Source organism: Dreissena polymorpha, chromosome 3 (assembly GCF_020536995.1).
Source record: "Dreissena polymorpha isolate Duluth1 chromosome 3, UMN_Dpol_1.0, whole genome shotgun sequence".
Taxonomy (NCBI): Eukaryota; Metazoa; Mollusca; class Bivalvia; order Myida; family Dreissenidae; genus Dreissena; species Dreissena polymorpha.
Window position 1 is genome coordinate 70,111,354 of NC_068357.1, and position 26,114 is coordinate 70,137,467.

The following is a 26,114-nucleotide window of genomic DNA, read 5'->3' on the forward strand; positions in this document are numbered from 1 at the left end:
AGCTAACGCACATAACATAAGACCCAATTTCGCATGACGCGGATATATATTAGACAGTCGCTATCAGTTATCAATTTCAGAATAAATTTACATTCCTTGATGCTTTATTGATATTTAGTTACAACGTCTTTATGTATGGTTTCACTGATCAATAACACTGTATTTGTTAAAACATATTTTGAAATTTCTTAACAAGAAACTAGTTTACCTGTTATTAGCAATATTAACAACGTCACATGTGGCGGTACCGATCAGTTTGGATGCATTCATGACGACTTACGATAGAATGATGTAGGATTGTAAAAGGTGCAATGACCTGACATTGATTTATTAAAGTCAATATATTTATTTATCATATGATATAGTTTCACGGCAAACCAAAGTGGCAGTGCCACATACAACCTGGAAAAGATATTGGATCAGACGGGTACTTGTTGCTGCTTTTGTTGTTTCAGTTCCAGTAAGTTACCAAATACTTAACGCGTCTGCTTATATAAAATGGAATAGTGTGTGCTTAGAATGTATATCACATTCATACATAGTACATGAAGTATATTTGAAAAAAAAATGCCGAACAGTATTTACGGCATTTATACCTGATGTATGTTAATACAATAAAAATGAATTATAAATATGTCAAATCCAAATTCATGACGACCGCATTAACAGGCATTAACTAAGATGCAGTTCTCTTCGAGTATAAAATTGCGTAATCAAAAGATAGAGAAAGGAGAACCACTTGTGTACCCAAGGTTCCGGTTAAGAAAACAACGCACATTCATTATTTCATCATGTTTTTGTCAGGTGCGTGAAGTTGGCTCGCCGTTCGACGTTCGACATTAGTTCAACATTCAAATTACCGAATGTCGAGCTGGCTCGGCATTCCAGCTCGACATTCAGTTCGGCATTCGCATATAATGTTGTATGCTTATTTTTGAATGTCGAGCTGGCTCGGCATTCCAGCTCGACATTCAGTTCGGCATTCGCATACAGTGTTGTATGCTTATTTTCGAATGTCGAGCTGGCTCGGCATTCCAGCTCGACATTCAGTTCAACATTCAAATTACCGAATGTCGAGCTGGCTCGGCATTCCAGCTCGACATTCAGTTCGGCATTCGCATATAATGTTGTATGCTTATTTTTGAATGTCGAGCTGGCTCGGCATTCCAGCTCGACATTCAGTTCGGCATTCGCATACAGTGTTGTATGCTTATTTTCGAATGTCGAGCTGGCTCGGCATTCCAGCTCGACATTCAGTTCGACATTTGGATATAGTGTTGTACAATTTTTTTTTGAATGTCGAGCTGGCTCGGCATTCCAGCTCGACATTCAGTTCGGCATTCGCAAATAGTGTTGTATGCTTATTTTCGAATGTCGAGCTGGCTCGGCATTCCAGCTCGACATTCAGTTCGACATTCGGAGATAATGTTGTTTAATAATTTTTTAATGACGAGCTGGCTCGGCATTCCAGCTCGACATTCAGTTCGACATTCGGAGAAAGTGTTGTTCAATAATTTTTGAATGACGAGTTGGCTCAGCATTTCAGCTCGACATTCAGTTCGACATTCGGATATAGTGTTGTACAATAATTTTTGAATGACGAGCTGGCTCGGCATTCCAGCTCGACATTCAGTTCGACATTCGGAGAAAGTGTTGTACAATTTTTTTGAATGACGAGCTGGCTCGGCATTCCAGCTCGACATTCAGTTCGGCATTCGAAAATAGTGCTGTATGCTTATTTTTGAATGTCGAGCTGGCTCGGCATTCCAGCTCGACATTCAGTTCGACATTCGGATATGTTGTTGTACAATAATTTTTGAAGGTCGAGCTGGCTCGGCATTCCAGCTCGACATTCAGTTCTGCATTCGCAAATAGTGTTGCATGCTTATTTTCGAATGTCGAGCTGGCTCGGCATTCCAGCTCGACATTCAGTTCGGCATTCGCATATAGTGTTGTATGCTTATTTTCGAATGTCGAACTGGCTCGGCATTCCAGCTCGACATTCAGTTCGACATTCGGATATAGTGTTGTACAATAATTTTTGAATGTCGAGCTGGCTCGGCATTCCAGCTCGACATTCAGTTCGACATTCGGAGAAAGTGTTGTACATTTTTTTTTTGAATGACGAGCTGGCTCGGCATTCCAGCTCGACATTCAGTTCGGCATTCGCAAATAGTTTTGTATGCTTATTTTGGAATGTCGAGCTGGCTCGGCATTCCAGCTCGACATTCAGTTCGACATTCGGATATAGTGTTGTACAATAATTTTTGAATGTCGAGCTGGCTCGGCATTCCAGCTCGACATTCAGTTATGCATTCGCATATAGTGTTGTATGCTTATTTTCGAATGTCGAGCTGGCTCGGCATTCAAGCTCGACATTCAGCTCGGCATTCGCATATAGTGTTGTATGCTTATTTTCGAATGTCGAACTGGCTCGGCATTCCAGCTCGACATTCAGTTCGACATTCGGATATAGTATTGTACAATAATTTTTTAATGTCGAGCTGGCTCGGCATTCCAGCTCGACATTCAGTTCAACATTCGGAGAAAGTGTTGTACAATAATTTTTGAATGTCGAGCTGGCTCGGCATTCCAGCTCGACATTCAGTTCGACATTCGGATCTAGTGTTGTACAATAATTTTTGAATGACGAGCTGGCTCGGCATTCCAGCTCGACATTCAGTTCGACATTCGGATCTAGTGTTGTACAATAATTTTTGAATGACGAGCTGGCTCGGCATTCCAGCTCGACATTCAGTTCGACATTCGGAGATAGTGTTGTACAATGATTTTTGAATGTCGAGCTGGCTCGGCATTCCAGCTCGACATTCAGTTCGGCATTCGCAAATAGTGTTGTATGCTTATTTTTGAATGACGAGCTGGCTCGGCATTCCAGCTCGACATTCAGTTCGACATTCGGAGAAAGTGTTTTACAATAATCTTTTAATGACGAGCTGGCTCGGCATTCCAGCTCGACATTCAGCTCGACATTCGGATATAAAGTTGTACGATAATTTTTGAATGACGAGCTGGCTCGGCATTCCAGCTCGACATTCAGTTCGACATTCGGATCTAGTGTTGTACAATAATTTTTGAATGACGAGCTGGCTCGGCATTCCAGCTCGACATTCAGTTCGACATTCGGAGATAGTGTTGTACAATGATTTTTGAATGTCGAGCTGGCTCGGCATTCCAGCTCGACATTCAGTTCGGCATTCGCAAATAGTGTTGTATGCTTATTTTTGAATGACGAGCTGGCTCGGCATTCCAGCTCGACATTCAGTTCGACATTCGGAGAAAGTGTTTTACAATAATCTTTTAATGACGAGCTGGCTCGGCATTCCAGCTCGACATTCAGTTCGACATTCGGATATAGTGTTGTACAATAATTTTTGAAAGTGGAGCTGGCTCGGCATTCCAGCTCGACATTCAGTTCGACATTCGGAGATAGTGTTGTACAATGATTTTTGAATGTCGAGCTGGCTCGGCATTCCAGCTCGACATTCAGTTCGGTATTCGCATATAGTATTGTATGCTTATTTTCGAATGTCGAGCTGGCTCGGCATTCCAGCTCGACATTCAGTTCGACATTCGTATATAGTGTTGTACAATTTTTTTTTAATGTCGAGCTGGCTCGGCATTCCAGCTCGACATTCAGTTCGACATTCGGATATAGTGTTGTACAATAATTTTTGAATGACGAGCTGGCTCGGCATTCCAGCTCGACATTCAGTTCGACATTCGGATATAGTGTTGTACAATAATTTTTGAATGTCGAGCTGGCTCGGCATTCCAGCTCGACATTCAGTTCGACATTCGGATATAGTGTTGTACAATAATTTTTGAATGACGAGCTGGCTCGGCATTCCAGCTCGACATTCAGTTCGACATTCGGAGATAGTGTTGTAATATGATTTTTGAATGTCAAGCTGGCTCGGCATTCCAGCTCGCATTCAGTTCGGCATTCGCAAATAGTGCTGTATGCTTATTTTTGAATGACGAGCTGGCTCGGCATTCCAACTCGACATTCAGTTCGAAATTCGGATATACTGTTGTACATTTTTTTTATAATGTCGAGCTGGCTCGGCATTCCAGCTCGACATTCAGTTCGACATTCGGATATAGTGTTGTACAATAATTTTTAAATGGCGAGCTGACCGATGGACGACCAACCGAAGACCGATGGACGACCGTTGGACCTGAGAGGGATAACCGATGGACGACCGACAGAAAGATAAGGGACGACCGATGGACAACCGATTGGCGACCGATGGACGGGAGAGGGATAACCGATGGACGACCGACAGAAAGATAAGGGACGACTGATGGACGGCCGATGGGCGACCGATGGACGACCGATGGACGACCCATTGATGACCGATGGACGACCGATGGACGACGGATGGACGACCGAAGGACGACCGATGGACGACCGATGGACAACCGATGGACGACCGACAGAAAGATAAGGGACGACCGATGGACGACCGATGGACGACCGATGGGCGACCGATGGACGACTGATGGACGACCCATTGATGACCGATGGACGACAGATGGGCGACCGATGGACGACTGATGGACGACCCATTGATGACCGATGGACGACGGATGGACGACCGAAGGACGACCGATGGACGAACGATGGACAACCGATGGACGACCGACATAAAGATAAGGGACTAGCGATGGACGACCGATGGACGACCGATGGGCGACCGATGGACGACTGATGGACGACCCATTGATGACCGATGGACGACCGATGAACGACCGATGGACGGGAGAGGGATAACCGATGGACGACCGACACAAAGATAAGGGACGCCCGAAGGACGACCGAAGGACGACCGATGGGCGACCGATGGACGACCCATTGAATACCGATGGACGACGGATGGACGACGGATGGACGACCGAAGGACGACCGAAGGACGACCGAAGGACGACCGATGGACGACCGATGGACGACCGATGGATGTCCGGCGGACGACCGATGGTCGACCGATGGTCGTCCCTGGTCCAACGGTTGGTCGTCCATCGGTCGTCCATCGGTCGTCCATCGGTCGTCCATCGGTCGTCCATCGGTCGTCCATCGGTCGTCCATCGGTCGTCCTTCGGTCGTCCTTCGGTCGTCCTTCGGTCGTCCTTCGGTCGTCCATCCGTCGTCCATCCGTCGTCCATCGGTATTCAATGGGTCGTCCATCGGTCGCCCATCGGTCGTCCTTCGGTCGTCCTTCGGTCGTCCTTCGGTCGCCCCTCGTCCAACTGTTGGTCGTCCATCGGTCGTCCATTGTCTGCCCTTGTCCGTCCGTTGGTCGTCCATTGGTCGTCCCTTATCTTTCTGTCGGTCGTCCATCAGTTATCCCTCTCCCGTCCATCGGTCGCCAATCGGTCGGCCATCGGTCGTCCCTTATCTTTCTGTCAGTCGTCCATCGGCCGTCCATCGGTCGTCCATCGGTCGTCCCTTATCTTTCTGTCGGTCGTTTATCGGTCGTCCATCGGCCGTCCATCGGTCGTCCATCGGTCGTCCATCGGTCGTCGCTCGGTCAACTGTCGGCCGTCCATCGGTCGTCAATCGGCCGTCCATCGATCGTCCCTAGTCCAATTGCTGGCCGTCCATCGGTCGTTCATTGTCTGCCCTTGTCCGTCCGTTGATCATCCATCGGTCGTCCCTTATCTTTATGTCGGTCGTCCATCGGTTATCCCTCTCCCATCCATCGGTCGTCCATCGGTCGCCAATCGGTCGTCCATCGGTCGTCCCTTATCTTTCTGTCGGTCGTCCATCGGTTATCCCTCCCCCGTCCGTCGGTCGTCCATCGGTCTTCGGTTGGTCGACCGGTCAGCTCGACATTTAAAAATTATTGTACAAACTATATTCGAATGTCGAACTGAATGTCGAGCTGGAATGCCGAGCCAGCTCCACATTCAAAAAATTATAGTCCAACACTATATCCGAATGTCGAACTGAATGTCGAGCTGGAATGCCGAGCCAGCTCGACATTCAAAAAGTATTGCTCAACACTTTCTCCGAATGTCGAACTGAATGTCGAGCTGGAATGCCGAGCCAGCTCGACATTCGAAAATAGCATACAACACTATATGCGAATGCCGAACTGAATGTCGAGCTGGAATGCCGAGCCAGCTCGACATTCGAAAATAAGCATACAACACTATTTGCGAATGCCGAACTGAATGTCGAGCTGGAATGCCGAGCCAGCTCGACATTCGAAAATAAGCATACAACACTATTTGCGAATGCCGAACTGAATGTCGAGCTGGAATGCCGAGCCAGCTCGACATTCGAAAATAAGCATACAATACTGTATGCGAATGCCGAACTGAATGTCGAGCTGGAATGCCGAGCCAGCTCGTCATTCAAAAATTATCGTACAACTTTATATCCGAATGTCGAGCTGAATGTCGAGCTGGAATGCCGAGCCAGCTCGTCATTAAAAGATTATTGTAAAACACTTTCTCCGAATGTCGAACTGAATGTCGAGCTGGAATGCCGAGCCAGCTCGTCATTCAAAAATAAGCATACAACACTATTTGCGAATGCCGAACTGAATGTCGAGCTGGAATGCCGAGCCAGCTCGACATTCGAAAATAAGCATACAATACTGTATGCGAATGCCGAACTGAATGTCGAGCTGGAATGCCGAGCCAGCTCGACATTCGAAAATAAGCATACAACACTATATGCGAATGCCGAACTGAATGTCGAGCTGGAATGCCGAGCCAGCTCGACATTCGAAAATAAGCATACAACATTATATGCGAATGCCGAACTGAATGTCGAGCTGGAATGCCGAGCCAGCTCAACATTCAAAATTTATAGTACAACACTATATCCGAATGTCGAACTGAATGTCGAGCTGGAATGCCGAGCCAGCTCGTCATTCAAAAATTATTGTACAACTTTATATCCGAATGTCGAGCTGAATGTCGAGCTGGAATGCCTAGCTAGCTCGTCATTAAAAAATTATTGTACAACACTTTCTCCGAATGTAGAACTGAATGTCGAGCTGGAATGCCGAGCCAGCTCGTCATTCAAAAATAAGCATACAACACTATTTGCGAATGCCGAACTGAATGTCGAGCTGGAATGCCGAGCCAGGTCGACATTCAAAAAACATTGTTCAACACTATCTTCGAATGTCGAACTGAATGTCGAGCTGGAATGCCGAGCCAGCTCGACATTCGAAAATAAGCATACAACACTGTATGCGAATGCCGAACTGAATGTCGAGCTGGAATGCCGAGCCAGCTCGACATTCGAAAAAAAGCATATAACACTATATGCGAATGCCGAACTGAATGTCGAGCTGGAATGCCGAGCCAGTTCGTCATTCGAAAATAAGCATACAACACTATTTGCGAATGCCGAACTGAATGTCGAGCTGGAATGCCGAGCCAGCTCGACATTCAAAAATTATTGTACAACACTATATCCGAATGTCGACCTGAATGTCGAGCTGGAATGCCGAGCCAGCTCGACATTCAAAAAACATTGTACAACACTATCTTCGAATGTCGAACTGAATGTCGAGCTGGAATGCCGAGCCAGCTCGTCATTCAAAAATTATTGTACAACACTATATCCGAATGTCGAACTGAATGTCGAGCTGGAATGCCGAGCCAGCTCGTCATTCAAAAATTATTGTACAACACTATATCCGAATGTCGAACTGAATGTCGAGCTGGAATGCCGAGCCAGCTCGACATTCGAAAATAAGCATACAACACTATTTGCGAATGCCGAACTGAATGTCGAGCTGAAATGCCGAGCCAGCTCGACATTCAAAAAACATTGTACAACACTTTCTCCGAATGTCGAACTGAATGTCGAGCTGGAATGCCGAGCCAGCTCGACATTCAAAAAAAATGTATAACAGTATATCCGAATGTCGAACTGAATGTCGAGCTGGAATGCCGAGCCAGCTCGACATTCGAAAATAAGCATACAACACTGTATGCGAATGCCGAACTGAATGTCGAGCTGGAATGCCGAGCCAGCTCGACATTCGAAAATAAGCATACAACACTATATGCGAATGCCGAACTGAATGTCGAGCTGGAATGCCGAGCCAGCTCGACATTCGAAAATAAGCATACAACACTATATGCGAATGCCGAACTGAATGTCGAGCTGGAATGCCGAGCCAGCTCAACATTCAAAATTTATAGTACAACACTATATCCGAATGTCGAACTGAATGTCGAGCTGGAATGCCGAGCCAGCTCGTCATTCAAAAATTATTATACAACTTTATATCCGAATGTCGAGCTGAATGTCGAGCTGGAATGCCTAGCTAGCTCGTCATTAAAAAATTATTGTACAACACTTTCTCCGAATGTAGAACTGAATGTCGAGCTGGAATGCCGAGCCAGCTCGTCTTTCAAAAATAAGCATACAACACTATTTGCGAATGCCGAACTGAATGTCGAGCTGGAATGCCGAGCCAGCTCGACATTCAAAAAACATTGTACAACACTATCTTCGAATGTCGAACTGAATGTCGAGCTGGAATGCCGAGCCAGCTCGACATTCGAAAATAAGCATACAACACTGTATGCGAATGCCGAACTGAATGTCGAGCTGGAATGCCGAGCCAGCTCGACATTCGAAAAAAAGCATATAACACTATTTGCGAATGCCGAACTGAATGTCGAGCTGGAATGCCGAGCCAGTTCGTCATTCGAAAATAAGCATACAACACTATTTGCGAATGCCGAACTGAATGTCGAGCTGGAATGCCGAGCCAGCTCGACATTCAAAAATTATTGTACAACACTATATCCGAATGTCGACCTGAATGTCGAGCTGGAATGCCGAGCCAGCTCGACATTCAAAAAACATTGTACAACACTATCTTCGAATGTCGAACTGAATGTCGAGCTGGAATGCCGAGCCAGCTCGTCATTCAAAAATTATTGTACAACACTATATCCGAATGTCGAACTGAATGTCGAGCTGGAATGCCGAGCCAGCTCGTCATTCAAAATTATTGTACAACACTATATCCGAATGTCGAACTGAATGTCGAGCTGGAATGCCGAGCCAGCTCGACATTCGAAAATAAGCATACAACACTATTTGCGAATGCCGAACTGAATGTCGAGCTGAAATGCCGAGCCAGCTCGACATTCAAAAAACATTGTACAACACTTTCTCCGAATGTCGAACTGAATGTCGAGCTGGAATGCCGAGCCAGCTCGACATTCAAAAAAAATGTACAACAGTATATCCGAATGTCGAACTGAATGTCGACCTGGAATGCCGAGCCAGCTCGACATTCGAAAATAAGCATACAACACTGTATGCGAATGCCGAACTGAATGTCGAGCTGGAATGCCGAGCCAGCTCGACATTCGAAAATAAGCATACAACACTGTATGCGAATGCCGAACTGAATGTCGAGCTGGAATGCCGAGCCAGCTCGACATTCGAAAATAAGCATACAACACTATATGCGAATGCCGAACTGAATGTCGAGCTGGAATGCCGAGCCAGCTCGACATTCGAAAATAAGCATACAACACTATATGCGAATGCCGAACTGAATGTCGAGCTGGAATGCCGAGCCAGCTCAACATTCAAAATTTATAGTACAACACTATATCCGAATGTCGAACTGAATGTCGAGCTGGAATGCCGAGCCAGCTCGTCATTCAAAAATTATTATACAACTTTATATCCGAATGTCGAGCTGAATGTCGAGCTGGAATGCCTAGCTAGCTCGTCATTAAAAAATTATTGTACAACACTTTCTCCGAATGTAGAACTGAATGTCGAGCTGGAATGCCGAGCCAGCTCGTCTTTCAAAAATAAGCATACAACACTATTTGCGAATGCCGAACTGAATGTCGAGCTGGAATGCCGAGCCAGCTCGACATTCAAAAAACATTGTACAACACTATCTTCGAATGTCGAACTGAATGTCGAGCTGGAATGCCGAGCCAGCTCGACATTCGAAAATAAGCATACAACACTGTATGCGAATGCCGAACTGAATGTCGAGCTGGAATGCCGAGCCAGCTCGACATTCGAAAAAAAGCATATAACACTATTTGCGAATGCCGAACTGAATGTCGAGCTGGAATGCCGAGCCAGTTCGTCATTCGAAAATAAGCATACAACACTATTTGCGAATGCCGAACTGAATGTCGAGCTGGAATGCCGAGCCAGCTCGACATTCAAAAATTATTGTACAACACTATATCCGAATGTCGACCTGAATGTCGAGCTGGAATGCCGAGCCAGCTCGACATTCAAAAAACATTGTACAACACTATCTTCGAATGTCGAACTGAATGTCGAGCTGGAATGCCGAGCCAGCTCGTCATTCAAAAATTATTGTACAACACTATATCCGAATGTCGAACTGAATGTCGAGCTGGAATGCCGAGCCAGCTCGTCATTCAAAATTATTGTACAACACTATATCCGAATGTCGAACTGAATGTCGAGCTGGAATGCCGAGCCAGCTCGACATTCGAAAATAAGCATACAACACTATTTGCGAATGCCGAACTGAATGTCGAGCTGAAATGCCGAGCCAGCTCGACATTCAAAAAACATTGTACAACACTTTCTCCGAATGTCGAACTGAATGTCGAGCTGGAATGCCGAGCCAGCTCGACATTCAAAAAAAATGTACAACAGTATATCCGAATGTCGAACTGAATGTCGACCTGGAATGCCGAGCCAGCTCGACATTCGAAAATAAGCATACAACACTGTATGCGAATGCCGAACTGAATGTCGAGCTGGAATGCCGAGCCAGCTCGACATTCGAAAATAAGCATATAACACTATATGCGAATGCCGAACTGAATGTCGAGCTGGAATGCCGAGCCAGCTCGACCTTCGAAAATAAGCATACAACACTATATGCGAATGCCGAACTGAATGTCGAGCTGGAATGCCGAGCCAGCTCCACATTCAAAAATTATTGTACAACACTATATCCGAATGTCGACCTGAATGTCGAGCTGGAATGCCGAGCCAGCTCGACATTCAAAAAACATTGTTCAACACTATCTTCGAATGTCGAACTGAATGTCCCGCTGGAATGCCGAGCCAGCTCGACATTCGAAAATAAGCATACAACACTGTATGCGAATGCCGAACTGAATGTCGAGCTGGAATGCCGAGCCAGCTCGACATTCGAAAATAAGCATACAACACTATATGCGAATGCCGAACTGAATGTCGAGCTGGAATGCCGAGCCAGCTCGACATTCAAAAATAAGCATACAACATTATATGCGAATGCCGAACTGAATGTCGAGCTGGAATGCCGAGCCAGCTCGACATTCGGTAATTTGAATGTTGAACTAATGTCGAACGTCGAACGGCGAGCCAACTTCACGCACCTGTTTTTGTCTACGTGAATTAACCAACAAGGAAGGAAACCTTCGGAGAACTGCGTTTCAATGTCAATGCAAATTGCCTCATGTGATCTTTGTTCCTGATATAAATATACTACATTTGTTCCGGATATGTATAATTACGCATAAACTCCAAACCGGTTATAAATAGTTTTTGTTTCTTATCGCAACGATGTTGTTTTACTACTTGCCGATAATAATTCCAATTTCAAAATAAAATGGTTGACCTTCTCCAGCGTGATAGAGATGCTATTGCGTTATACCTGCAATGCTAGGACGAGGAAATGTATGAATTTAATTTACAAAATGGAATTTACCACGAAAAAGCAATCAAATCGTGTCATATAAGCACGAACTTGTAAGTGTGTGTGTGCTTCTTAATTTTATGAGACGTCTTAAAAGAAATGCGTAACGACTCTCCCTCATAGGTATATAAAATATGCATACTACTTTTGTGTTTATCTCTATTTACGAGGTAGTATCTGTATTATATAAGGGCCGTGCTCTGTAAAAAGGGGTTTGCTGCATGTGCGTAATGTGTCGTCCCAGATTAGCCTGTGCAGTCCTCATTCGGAACTGGGGTTTGCACATTTATATTTATAAACGTCGGTTGAATATAATCCCTCTTTTATGCAATCCCATGGCTGTTAAAGGCCAATGAAATTTATGGATCGCTGAACAGAATGGCCTTCTTTTAATATGCATACGTGAATACATATTTATTCATACTGTACAATATTTGAGTGAAAACACGATAGTATATATCTTATCGCGTCAGAACGTTGTCTCGTTATATACCTACAAGCACTACGAGTATAAACACTAATTGTCTTACTTTAACCCATTTATGCCTAGTGGACTCTCCCATCCTTCTAAATTGGATCAAGTTATTTCCAAAATTAGGGATGTCTGGTATATTTATTTCTATTTTTAGAATATTTCTTACAGAATTTCGTTTAAGCAAAAAGTGTAGACCCTGCCGAGACGCCGCAATATGCTGCGTCTCATCTGGGTCTACGCTGTTTGCCAAGGCCTTTTTTCAGGACGCTAGGCATAAATGGGTTAATATGGAAACATTTTCGTGCACAAAGCAGGAAAGTGTGCGATGTGGTACCATAACAATGTTCTCCCGCTATTTAAAGGCCATTTTCATTCATCATACTAATGCAATAGTGTCTAATTCTATTTTTGAATTTGAATCAAACGTTTCTTTAAATAGTATTACTAAGCTAAAAATATGTGTATCCGTAAAGGGGGATTTTCTGTCAGTTTATAATACCCATCTATGGATGTAATTTATTTAAAGTGATTACATATAGGCCGTGCTCTGTGAAAATGGGGTTTAATGCATGTATGTAAAGTTTAGTCCCAGATGAGCCTGTGCAGCCCGCACAGCCTTATCAGTGACGACACTTTCCGCCTAACTGGATTTTTGCTAAGAAGATACTCTCTGTAAACAAGAAATATCATAAAAGCGGAAATTATCGTCCCTGATTAGCATGTGTGGGCTGCACATGCTAATCTGGGACGACACTTTACGCAAATGCATTCAACCCCTTTTTCACAGAGCACGGCCCATATCTTTGAATATTCACGATACCAGCACTTTTTCACAGAGCACGGCCCATATCTTTGAATATTCACGATACCAGCACGGGTATCGTGAATATTCAAAGATATGGGCCGTGCTCTGTGAAAAAGGGGTTGAATACATCTGCGTAAAGTGTCGTCCCAGATTAGCCTATCATGAACAGGAAAAAATCCTGCAATACCTGTGTTACCCGTGACATATTTTGCTGATATATCTTACCTAAGTTGTTAATGCGATTCTTCCAATTCAACACCCAAATCTCGAAAGTACATTTCGACAATTTGAAATTAGTAATAATGAAAACAAAACCCAGCTTTTAAGACTATTTTAGGTTTTAAGTATATATAAGACAAGATAAGGAATTACTGGATGTAATGATGCTGTAACAGAAGATGAGTATATCTTCCAAAATTTTTAATTGATCAACTATTGGGCCCTCTAAGCGGCTGTTATATTACCCGTTTACAAGTACTAACGGCGATATATTGCGGGAGGTCGAAGGTTCGAGACTCGCACGGGATATTCGTTCTTATATGACCAGTTGCCTATCAATAAAGTAGCTATTAAAATCGAGGGACGCCGATTGCCTTCCTTTAAAGTTAACGGCGTTCATGATATATTATCTTTCTCAGTAAAAGTGTCCCTCAAGTCAAAGTCGGATGACTCTTTCTTGCGGTACTGAGATGCTTCAGTAAACTAATGAGTGACTTGGTATATTATTGAATTTAACTCCAATACTATTGCATAATATTTCTGTCCTTGGTAACGTAAGCATGATGTCGCCAATATGTTGTCAGACAGTATCAGCTATCAACAGACCGCCGCCCTTCATTGTCAATGTAAACTTATCTTTTAAATTGTAATTTGTTCCTCGTTTGGGTTATATTAATATACTTTGCAACATTGTACGTTAATTACAATGGTTTTTCTGAAACAATATCCCAAACGGTTCATGTTGTCGCTTTGTACAATTTGACGGTCGAGCATGTGTTCTGACGTAGAAATAAAAAAATACTTTACGGGATTTCGTGAATACGTAATGGAAAAAAACATTTGGACTTCCAAACTACTATATAATTAGAAGTTAAATGCACGCGAGCCCGCATGTAGAAAACCCGTGTCTGCAAACTATGTATGCGTATGAAGCAAAATTATAAAACACATTATAACAAAAATTCTTACACAATGGAATGTTTAATTAAAAAACCCAATGTTGTAATTTAGCGAATGAAACAACGTGAAACAATATAAAACATATTGCAATGCAATGTAACGCGTAGTTTGCGTTTAGAAATAACCCTTATTCAAGTAATTATTTGTTCAGCGAGCTAGATTTATACCGCATGAAATAAGTTTTTAAGCACACATATTACAGTCGTTGATTGTGTTTCAGGTCACCGTTTTCCGATAAAAAATTCACTAATAATTATAAAAATTGATAAGAAACTATTATTTACACGCACTTTAAAGGACGAGTCACTAGGGCCTTTGCCTAGGGGTTGGGGGCGCAAGTCAGTTTATTGTGGGCTGAGGGGTGGAGAGGGGGGGGGGGACGTAGAGGGCGTTATAATGTAATGTCATCCTAACATCCGATGGACGGCCTTTGAATTCATTCATTTATTTTTTATTAATTCATTAATCCATTGTTCATTCATTCAATCACACATGCACGCTGCAAGCCCACCGCTTGTGTGAAAGACATATATGCACAAAACCGTGAACAAGTCCCTTTTCTGGGGATATAAGTTTATATTTAAATTAACCACGTAAGATATGTGTGTATATATATATTGTTATATGTATATATTACAAGACCCTATTGTGTTCAAAACATATGACTAACGAATTTAACGTTCTTTTCACATACGTTCATCACCCTCGTTAAGTTTTCATCTGTATATCGATAATCCGTTGACACACAGTTCAGCAACTTTCGCAGTTACTTGCCGTTGTTACGCTATGCCAAACTTTTAAAGTAATGGGATACAAAATAACGTGCATGTCAAGGCGGTGCCGAAACCAAAGATATCCCCAACAAAAGATACCTTCACGTCGTGGAGAGGTTAAAGTTGCAGCGCACGAGTCAGTTATCACCCGTGCGCAACCAGATCTGACTGCAATCGCCCATGGCACAGTTCAGCCCAAATGGGGTCGTGTCAATTATACAAAAGTATAGAGAAAAGAAAACAACGATTGATAAAAACTATTCGGGCGCTATTGAAACGTTCAATAGTCTATGATTGGACAACGGGATAAGTTTTCCGTATGTTGTCGGATTTATTGCTACTTCTCACGAAACAGCGAAGATCCGATTTCCGCCCGTGCAGAGATTTTAAACAGTTCTTGTCGTACATCAAACAGTCTGCACTCGACAGCGTTTATTTGCACAACGACACCTGGGGTTTAACCGTCAATTGCGTGTTCGTATATCTGTTTAATTCGATTGTTATGATTTCGATCTCAAAATCGACCCCCATTACAAACTTTCAACTGTTTGACGCGTGTCATGATCAAATTAAATTCGTTTGATTATCGGTCTGATAAATTGATAAAAGCCCAATTTCTCATAGTGTATGGTTTCGAATGTAAACAACGAAGTGTTCATAGCTATTGTGTCGGCGAATCGATTTAGTTGTTTGATTGGAATTATAAATAAATATCGAACAGTTTGATTATTTCAGATGAAAACTATCACATATACTTTCCCTTTTTAATTTAATTTTCTCAGGAATATGACACCATGGGAACAAATTATTGCCGTCGATTTAGACGCTCATTTTAACGATCGAGACTCAGAAGCAACGAGTCTATACATATTATTTTTTAATTGATTACGCACTTAGGACCAAAATCAACATGTGAACATACTATAAAATGATAATGATTGTAACATTTAATGACCCGTGTCATGCAAAAATGGGCCTTATGACAAATGTGGCAAGCGTACCTCGATACCAGCCTGCGCATTCGCGCTCTATGGTCAGGAGCATAATGTCCGCCATAAAGACACGCAAGATTTCGTGGTCTCAATAGCTGGCACGGTAACTCACGAGCAGACTGCGCGACTGTGCAAGCTAGCTCGGAGCTACGTTGGAACTCATTTACGCATGATACGCGCAATATATTTAATCGACGGCATTCTTCCCGCGGCAATACATTTCTTAAACAATCATTTAAGTAATGAGATCTGTCTTTTTGAATCGTGTAATATTCGCAGTTAAAAGAATATCTTAAGTCCGTATTTAAGGTATGATAGATGTGTCATGAGTCTGTACTGTGTATGATAGTATATCACGCACATTTTAATATTAGTTGTCGTGTGAGATGGGTCTAGTAACCTTGGATTTTAGTGTTGCAGGATTGTCTTACACGCGCGTTTAATGGGACCAATAGTGCCGAATATTTTGAATTACCCATTCACTGTTTGTACAGGCATAGCCTTCCTTAGTCCCAGTTTTCATCCGATTGCTAAGCGAACACTCTGTTCTTGAACAGTGCGTTCAATCACCTGTACGACTGTTACATGCGGAAGAATGGAACGACAACTCTGCGTGGAGATTTCAGTACGTCATCAGTTACTTCAATCAATTATCGATATGTTACCTTACGTTTTTTTTCTTTGTAGTCACCGAAGAAGTAAACTCAATTATCAACGCTTTGTTAGGTTATTTCAATATTATGTTTAGCAGTTCAACGTCCTGCAACTAACTGTTAATATTACAAATGTCATTCAATTGTATTGTGACGATAAAAGTATGGTCATTCGGGTAGATTACCGTTACTCGCATCTATAACATTCAATTTGTTAAAAGTTTGTCTTAATTACGAACAATTGTCGATCGCGCCACTAGAAACGGTGATAAAATAATCAAACAACACGACCATTAGAGCAATTTTTCGGCAGCACAAAGGAAAGTAAATTAATATTTTATGACAAAGGCCTGAAAAGTTGGGAACAATTAATTCAATAACGGCGATGTAATTGACATCGGGATCGGCTTTCCGCGCACGAGGTCTTCTTGCGTGATTTACCGTGCGTGACGGAAGGTTGCTGACCAGCGGGCGGGAGCGGCCGCAATAATAGGATCAGTGTTCAATTAGGTTTCTATCTTTGAGAAATGTTTCGGCCTGTTTAATGCGATATTTTTTGCAGTTATAAGTGCGGACATCGAACCGACGTACACCTGTTTGAAAGTTAGAAATGAAAATAAAATCACTTAAAAATTGTTCACTCATTGTCATAACCCTCGGGAACGACGGATATATGCCAAACTATTTAATTGTTTTATATTCAATATGTATTTAGACGATTGGAGAAAGTTGCAAACGTCGTTTAAGACATCGCGTCAATTCACATTACCAGTGAAAAGGTATAATAAAAATGAAAACAAATGCTTTTCATTTAAATTGGTAAACCCTGTCCATTCAGATACTTAAGTAAACGAACATTTAAAAGCATTGTCCAACCTAATAATAATTTGCATGTCATTGCAGTTATTAAGCAAATTGTTTAATTTCTAATGCTACTGCTAATAAAATAATATTGAAGATTGCATCACTTGGCAACTTTTCACTTGGTTTTGAAACACTTCCTTTTATCTGAGCATCAGTTGTGAAGTGTCCCAAGTCCTTTGTGAAATCTACTGGTTACGAATTATTAGTTACGGACAAACACTCACAAATGCCTTTTGTCTTTTATCTATTTGTATTTGTTTTGTTTTTGAAGCCCGCCTACGTTAAATGCGTATTTAATTGCAATCGGCACGACCGCTAATTGTTTTCTCAAATCGTCTTATCACCCGATGATTAATGCCGTCTCGACATACATTAACAATACCTGACAGGTCATGAGAACCCTATCACACATTATGACTAAAACTATTCACCGTAATTATGACATTTGATATACTCCAAGGTTATCGGCCAAGGAAGAATTATAGTATAGTTTTGCCGCAAAACTACTCCACGCGTAATATAACCCCGAAATTACTACGCGCGACGTACAATTTCGACGCCCGACTTGAAACTTGACTCCATGTGTGACAATAAGGTAAAAGAAAACAAGTTGTAGAAGATAATATATAATGAAGGATAATTCTATCAGCTGATATATATCTTAATTATGGCGATTATGTATCAACGAAAATAGATCAAAACGATAAATATCGAAACATCTGTTTATGTCGTTTATTCATAATGTACAAAAGAAAGATAAAGATACAAAAGGTAGTGACTGTTCTATTATATTTTTGTTGTTATTATTTTTTAAATGCACAGTCATTGTCGGTATATACCAAGACCCGCGCTATGATAGATCGATTTGAATCCAAATGGCGCGACTGTTATGAACTATTAATTTATGAACGCCAGGTCGTATCTGTTAATGTGCTTTATTAGAAACCTTTTGACACGTATGCAATAAGAAACTAACATTTCACAAGGGCAAAACGAAACATATTCATTATTAAAAATTAAAAATTAAATGCGCACCTGAATATGTTTACTTTGATGTACTTCGAATCGAACGATTAACATGAAACAAATATATATTTTATATTGTTGTTAAAAAAGTATTAAACAACCGGAAGAAAAGAAAGGAATGAAATGTATATGTTTATTAACGACGATAGAAATTGCAAAGAATTAAATGCATTCTTCAAGTTACAACGAAAATGGCAAATTGCATACTTACAAAGTCCGGACCAAAAGTGTTTTGTATTTTAATCGCCCCATTTATCAACAGACGCAGATGTTAAGAGCACCACACAATGATCATTACATCTATCCAGGGGATGTTCTACGGTCAATATTAAAAACAAATATAATATAATATAATACAACGTGAACACGGGCGACTTGATCGAACGATTGATCGAAGGAATGTATTTCCTTTCTGCAGCCACTGTTTTTGTTTTTGGTGTTGGTGCAACTATTGGCAGTTATGATGCTGATGACAATGAAAACGAAATCGACGATGACAATGATTATGATGATGATGACGATGATTGATGATGATGATGATGATGATGATGATGATGATGATGATGATGATGATGATTGATCATGATGATGATGATGATGATGATGGTGGTGGTGATGATGGTGGTGGTGGCGATGATGATGATGTTGTTGATGATGATGATGATGATGATGATGATGGTGGTGGTGGTGATGATGATGATGATGATGATGATGATGATGATGATGATGATGATGATGATGATGATGATGATGATGATGATGATGATGATGATGATGATGATGATGATGATGATGATGATATTGATGATGATGATGATGATGATGATGATGATGATGATGATGATTATGATGGTGATGATGATGATGGTAATGATAATGATGCTGCTGATGCTGCTGCTGATGCTGATGCTACTGCTTCTGATGCTGCTGCTGCTGATGATGATGATGATGACGATGATGACGATGATGACGATGATGATGATGAAGATGATGATGATGATGATGATGATGATGATGATGATGATGATGATGATGATGATGATGATGATGATGATGATGATGATGATGATGATGATGATGACTATGAGGATGATCATGACGATCATGTCGTTGTGAAGAAGAAGATACCTTATTGCGAATGAGTTTCATGCATTACTCAAAGAGCGTAACATGTCAACTAAAACACCGTCCTTGTACATCGATTAACCTTGGATCTACAGACAGTTGGGTCATACAAATCTTACCATCTGTCTGCGATAGATACACACAATAACAACCTGCCCCGCATGATTCGGCAGTTCTTACCCCCTGCCGAAACGAATACCCATATCTGCTCGCAGGATGACAATAAGACTTGATACTATAGCACCACTTAGTCACCGGGACCATTGAAAACGTATCTCGTCTTATGAGTTTTCAATACTTTCATGTACAAACCTTAGTAATCTCATACAAAGAAGACAGCCACCTCGTCGTCTCGAGTTTGAAACAGGTCGCAATGTCACACGTGAACAGCGGGGTCGGGTTTCTATATTTTATACATGCAGTGGTAGCATTGATTTTGTTAGTGTGTGTATGCGTGCGTGGGTGAACGGGCGGGTGTGTTTTGTTTCGTGTGTGTTTTCTTTTAATTTTTATCTTCAATATTATATTTTAAAATATTTGTTCACGAAACTTTGATTTAGCAAACCTGTGTTTTATGTATGTTTGATAAAGGCCGTGAGTTTGAGTAACACGTATGTACAACATACACTAATTTTAGCAGTTGAAGTCGATTTAAGTGTGTTCACAACATACCAGTATATTCAAATGTAATGTGTGCCATTGTTTTTTTAAGTTATGCATTTGCAGTTAGGAGCTAGACGAGAAATATCGGTCGGGGTGTAAAGTTTGTATGGTACAGTTACAGCCCCTGCGTGCTGTTTCTATGTACAGATCCGAATCCAGACTGTCCTTTGGTGGTGTTGAAGGTAAGAATGAACATGACTGCATCATTAAATATTTTAACTAATTTATATATAAACCATTTTTAAATGGCTACTTACTACTTTGAGTGATGCTACTGATGATTTTAATAGTGTATGAATACAGACTGACCCATTGTCACTTATTTCTTACGTACCCGCTGCCCGCCCTCATATCCTTTCGTTTTGAGATTTAAAACATATTTAAAATGTAGCTTTATTTCAATCCTTTACAAACTAACTGTTCACTGCATCGGTGGTTCAGTGATAGATCGCTTGCCTGCAACGCGGGAGACCTGTTCGATTCCCGGCCGTAGCAAATAGTTTTACTGAGATTTATTATTTTATGTTACGGTCGTTCGGTCTGGTCTTATCTGTATATGATATATGCTTGTATCATACGTTGACTACAGACAGTGTGCGTATTCCGTTCATAATAATGTAGGATCAATTTTTTAAGCACGGAATAATGATGTGGCACAGGTAAACTTAACAGACATTGAACTTACAATATTAACGGTCAAGCAATAACAATCTCTATGGTTAATTATTTTGCCTAAAATAAGTATAGAAGTATCGGCTCAGTTTTAAGACGTTTAAATAAAAACTTACTCTGGCCACTCGCTCGAATGCCACGTGGACAACTTTTGCTTTACACGTGTTTTAGTAAACTGTTATACTAACGATATATCAATAACTTTCCACCTGTAGTTTTATCGCATCGGTGGTTCAGTGGTAGAATGCTCGCCTGCCACGCGGGCGGCCCGGGTTCGATTCCCGGCCGATGCACTCTTTTTCCTTTTTTTTGTTGTTTAAGCGTTCAAAAAGTTTACCCAAGGTGATATACAATTTATAATCGCTCTTTATTTGAAGACATTGCTTTAATCGAAACGACTGGCCCAATACAATATTTAAGACACGTCCTTTGTTGAGTCCGTGTATGAATGCCAATAGCTTATCCATCTCTCATAGATATGAAACTCAGGAAAGATTCCAAACGGATAAAAACCGATGAACTGTATTGATTTTTTATGAATACATTTTCAACCTTTATATTGTTATCAACAAGTTCAACCAAACGCATCTGGACTGATAGTTAAAGTTGACATAAAGGTTATTGGACAATCAAAACGTTGAACATGACAGTAAGATTTAAAAAATATGAATCTCATTTTAACAAACAGCTCAATAAATCATCAACATAATCTACAGTCTCTCAACTAGACAGATAACATCACAATAGTTATAACACTATCTATGTTCAATTTGAAACATATCAATACATTTACACTATAACACTATCTGTGCTCAATTTGTTCAGAATTTTATCAAATAGTGCAAATCTCGATACAGATTACTGTTAACTTAAAATCGTATCTCTGCAATACGAGAATAAATGTCGCGCGCCTGGCGCGTGCCGAGTCGTCGGCTGACAAAATGGCAGGACAATGTACTCATACCAAGATGAAATTTGCAAAGGCAGCTTCTTTGTTTATCGGTACCAAGGCACCTGATCACAATAGTCTTCCGTCTAAGGATGAAGTCTATAGGCTCTTAGGTTTTAGCGCGATTTAATGTTTAGAAGATTTGTGGCTCCGTCAACCATGGACTTATGCAATCGTTACTAAATAACATATACTTGATTATGATTTACTTTGCCCCTAGTGCAAATTATTATTTTATTTTTTTTTCTAGATAGTAAGCTAAAAGCTTTGCGAAGGAAATGTAGCACATTTGTATACAGGTATATGAACACGCTCTTTTTTAGCTCTTCGTAGAATGTGTATTACATGAATTACAAATGATATATGAGCCGTGCTCTGTGAAAAGGAGGTTTAATGCAAGTTAAGATGGAAAGTGTCGTCACTGATTAGCCTGTGCGGACAGGCTTATCTGGGACGACGTTTTACGAACATGCATTAAACCCCCTTTTCACAGAGCACGGCAAATATTTAAGAAATAATAAGTGATGTATCAATTACGGAATACCGTAAGGACCATCGTGGTTACACATTAAAATCCAGAGGGCGACAATGCGATAGTGCGATGGCGACAATGCGATAGTACGATGGCGTCAATACGACAACGCGATAGAACGATGACGGCAATGCGACAGTGCGACAATACGATGGCGACAGTGCCGCCATCGTACTATCGCGTTATCGTACTGTCGTTATCTTATTATCGCATTGTCGCCATCGTACTATCGCACTGTCGCCATCGTATTGTCGCACTTTCGTCATCGCATTATCGCATTGTCGCTATCGTACTATAGCACTATCGACTTGTCGCCATCGTACTATCGCACTGTCGCAATCGTATTATCGCACTGTCGTCATCGTATTATCGCATTATCGCATTGTCAATTTGTCGCCAGCGTACTATCGCACTGTCGCCATCGTATTGTCGAACTATCGTCATCATATTATCGCACTATCGCATTGTCGCCATCGTACTATCGCACTGTCGTCATCGTATTATCGCGTTGTCGCCATCGTACTATCGCGTTATCGTACTGTCTTCATCGTATTATCGCATTGTCGCCATGGTTATACCGCACTGTTGACATCGTATTGTCGCACTGTGGTCACCGTACTATCGAATTGTCGCCGTCGTACTATCGCACTATCGCATTGTCGCCCTATGGATTTTAATGTGTAACCACGATGGCCCTAACGGTTAATGCAAACATGTCAAACAGGTTTGTTTGATGCACGCTAGTCTGAACGCGAAATTGTGGTTGATCTAAAGTTTCGTTGATAAATTCGAGAATATGCACACTTTGACAATATGTGCATAGAAAGAGTAAAGTGCAACAACGACTAAGCGTAAATCAGCAACACAGTGTTATTACTTTATTATTTATTTATTTATGTTTATTTATTTATTTATTTTTTTTAATTTTTTTATTATTATTATTTATTTTTTTTTTGGGGGGGGGGGGGGGGCGAACTACATTCTTATTGTGGAACTATTCTTCGCGCTAGTAACTGCTCACGTATCATGTCATGTCAGACATAGCCTGCAACACTGAAAACTAAAAACCGAAACCTGATTACTGTCGTTGAATGAATAAGACAAATGCAGAAATCGCTAAAATATTGATATCTTGAAGGGCAGCTTTTTGCAAGTTCCAGACAAGAAAAAAAACACATACCAAAAGTTCTCGTGTATAGTTCTGCATTCATAAAACTAATCAACTGTAAATTTCAAACAAATAATTTCACAACTATTTAATAGGCGACATTTTCGTATTGAATGAAGCCTCATTCTGAATCAGAGCAAAATATGTCAACATAGACACACTGACGATAAAATGACACACTATGCCAACCTTTTTAAGCCGACCTCTCGTGATCACGTCCTCCCGGGGTAGTAATAAATCATTTGGAGACGCCACAGTGGGACTTGGTCTGAGTTCTGAAAACATATTAGGGGCGATAAATCATCATTTTTCAAAAGAAATCAATAGGCAAACTGACGATGTAGAAAATTTCGTTTATACTAATTAATGTTTTAAGCGAGGCTGAGTCTCTGATTGCTTTAACTGAATTCATAACAATTATTCCAGGTAGTTAGGTGTCGACTAGTTACAGGTATGGTCAATTTTCCCGAAATAACATGCTAACATTCCAGGATGGTCCATTCATGGACTGCATAATGAGGTAAACAATAATATAGTTTCGGAGAGGCTCTATGTAATGAACATTCGTCAGAATTATTCACACGCTTTTTCTTTACTTTTGACTTGTCTGAAATGCGTCTTTTCTGTTTGAAAAAAAATGTGGATATTTTCATCGGTTTCTTTCTGGTGTGTTTTTGTTATATTATTATTTTCGCGCATACAATTTTTCAACGCCGATTTAAGCGTTTGTGACCGCGGAACCTCGCACTTAATTAAATGATAATGGTCATCGTCGCCGTAGTAGCTGTAGTTGTTGTTATTGTATCGATTGAGATGGCGATATTATTGATGGTGGCGGTGGATAAAGCAGCGGTAGCAATAATGTTGGTGAGCGTAGTTAATAACTAGTTATGAGACAAACTGTTGTATAAATAATATCTTATTTATATAATATAATGGCCACATGGTCCTGTTTTTTGTACGTATTCTGCCTTGAGATGCTTCTTATCAGCACTATTATATGTGTCGCGTTCTGATAAAAATGGTCATAATGCATGTGCGTAAAGTGTCGTCCCAGATTAGCCTGTGCAGTCCGCACAGGCTAATCAGGGACGACACTTTCCGCTTTACTTGATTTTCGGTAAGGAGGGACTTCATTGAAACTAAAAATACCATAAAAGCGGAAAGTGTCGTCCCTGATTAGCCTGTGCGGACTGCACAGTCTAATCTGGGACGACACTTTACGCACATGCATCATGCTCAGTTTTCTCGGAACGCGACTAAAATAATCCAATGCCATTAAAACATTAACAATGCGAGACACGGATTCAACTTATATGGTTTTAATGCCAAAGCTGTATCACGGCACTAAGCTTAAAGGCACCTTTTCACGTTTTGGTAAATTGACAAAAAATAAGAAAAATGTTTCAGATTCGCAAATTTTCGTTGTAGTTATAATATTTGTGAGAAAATAGGAATACAGAACATTTATCATGCTCTTAAATATCCATTATATGCATCTTTTGACGGTTTAAAAACCTGAAAACTATAAAGAGTTGCAACGCGAATCGATTTAATAATTTAGAGAGTTCTGTTGTTGCCGTTATATTTTGTGATACTACGAGGATTGCTAATATAAAGTGTAAAATGCATCACGCATTGTATGAGCACGGATGGCCGAGTGGTCTAAGCGTTAGACTTTACTCCAGAGGACAGCTGTCCGAGCCCATTTGAGGGATACTTTTTTTTCTTTCTTTTATTTTATTTATTTTTTATTCTTGTTTATTTACTGGAGCTTTTAAAATCCAATAATTACATTTATCAATAAAAAGCATTTAATGACAAACTTCAATGCATGCCAAAATCTGTGAAAAGGTCGCTTTAAAGCTTTCGCTGATAAAATCTGCGTTAATTATTGACGTAGGACTGAACGACCTAAGAATTAAATTTCCTAGCACTCCACAGAAAGTGTATTAGGGCTGTGTATGTATTCAGTTATTGTTTTGATTTATGCATTTGCACCAAGGTAGCGTTACGATTGATGACTGTTAATCTATAAACAGTTCCGCTATGTAACAAACGCGCTCTATTATGTTTCGCCAATTATCCGTTGGTCAGATGGGAGCCTATGGTAAAACAAACTAAATAACTCATAAATAAGGCCGGTTATTATTTTAGTTTTGCTAACATTTGTGAGGAGAATATTAAGAGTTATTATCATAAGGCATAAAACGGCTATTTGTTTCTGAAAACACAACCGGCCCAGATTTTTTATGTCGACCCTGTAGTTTATGTCGATCATTGATCATATTTGATAATTTATTTTTTGCATGCAAAGATATAGGTGTTATAATTTGGATCATTTTGTGATTAAATAGCCTTATTTAAGTTATTAAACTAGAAAATAATGTATGCTTTTAAAGTAGTTAACTTAAGCAATATATCCGTTGTTTTTGTAGATGTTAGTGGCAAATAGACATCTAATTCGTTAGGGTGATGATAATACTATTCTATTTAGCATGGGTTGGTCCAAGAAACAAGCGAAGTATAGACTCTG

General features: G+C 40.9%; 1 protein-coding gene and 1 non-coding gene across 8 annotated transcripts in view; one reads left to right on the plus strand and one right to left on the minus strand.

Annotated features, from left to right (window-relative positions):
- Positions 1–26,114, minus strand: part of LOC127874669 (cyclic AMP-dependent transcription factor ATF-3-like) — a 116,273-nt gene that overhangs the window by 28,455 nt on the left and 61,704 nt on the right. The gene's annotated exons all lie outside the window — the stretch shown is intronic.
- Trnag-gcc (transfer RNA glycine (anticodon GCC)) lies at positions 21,152–21,222 on the plus strand. Its single transcript has one exon. It is a non-coding gene; the product is annotated as a tRNA-Gly (tRNA).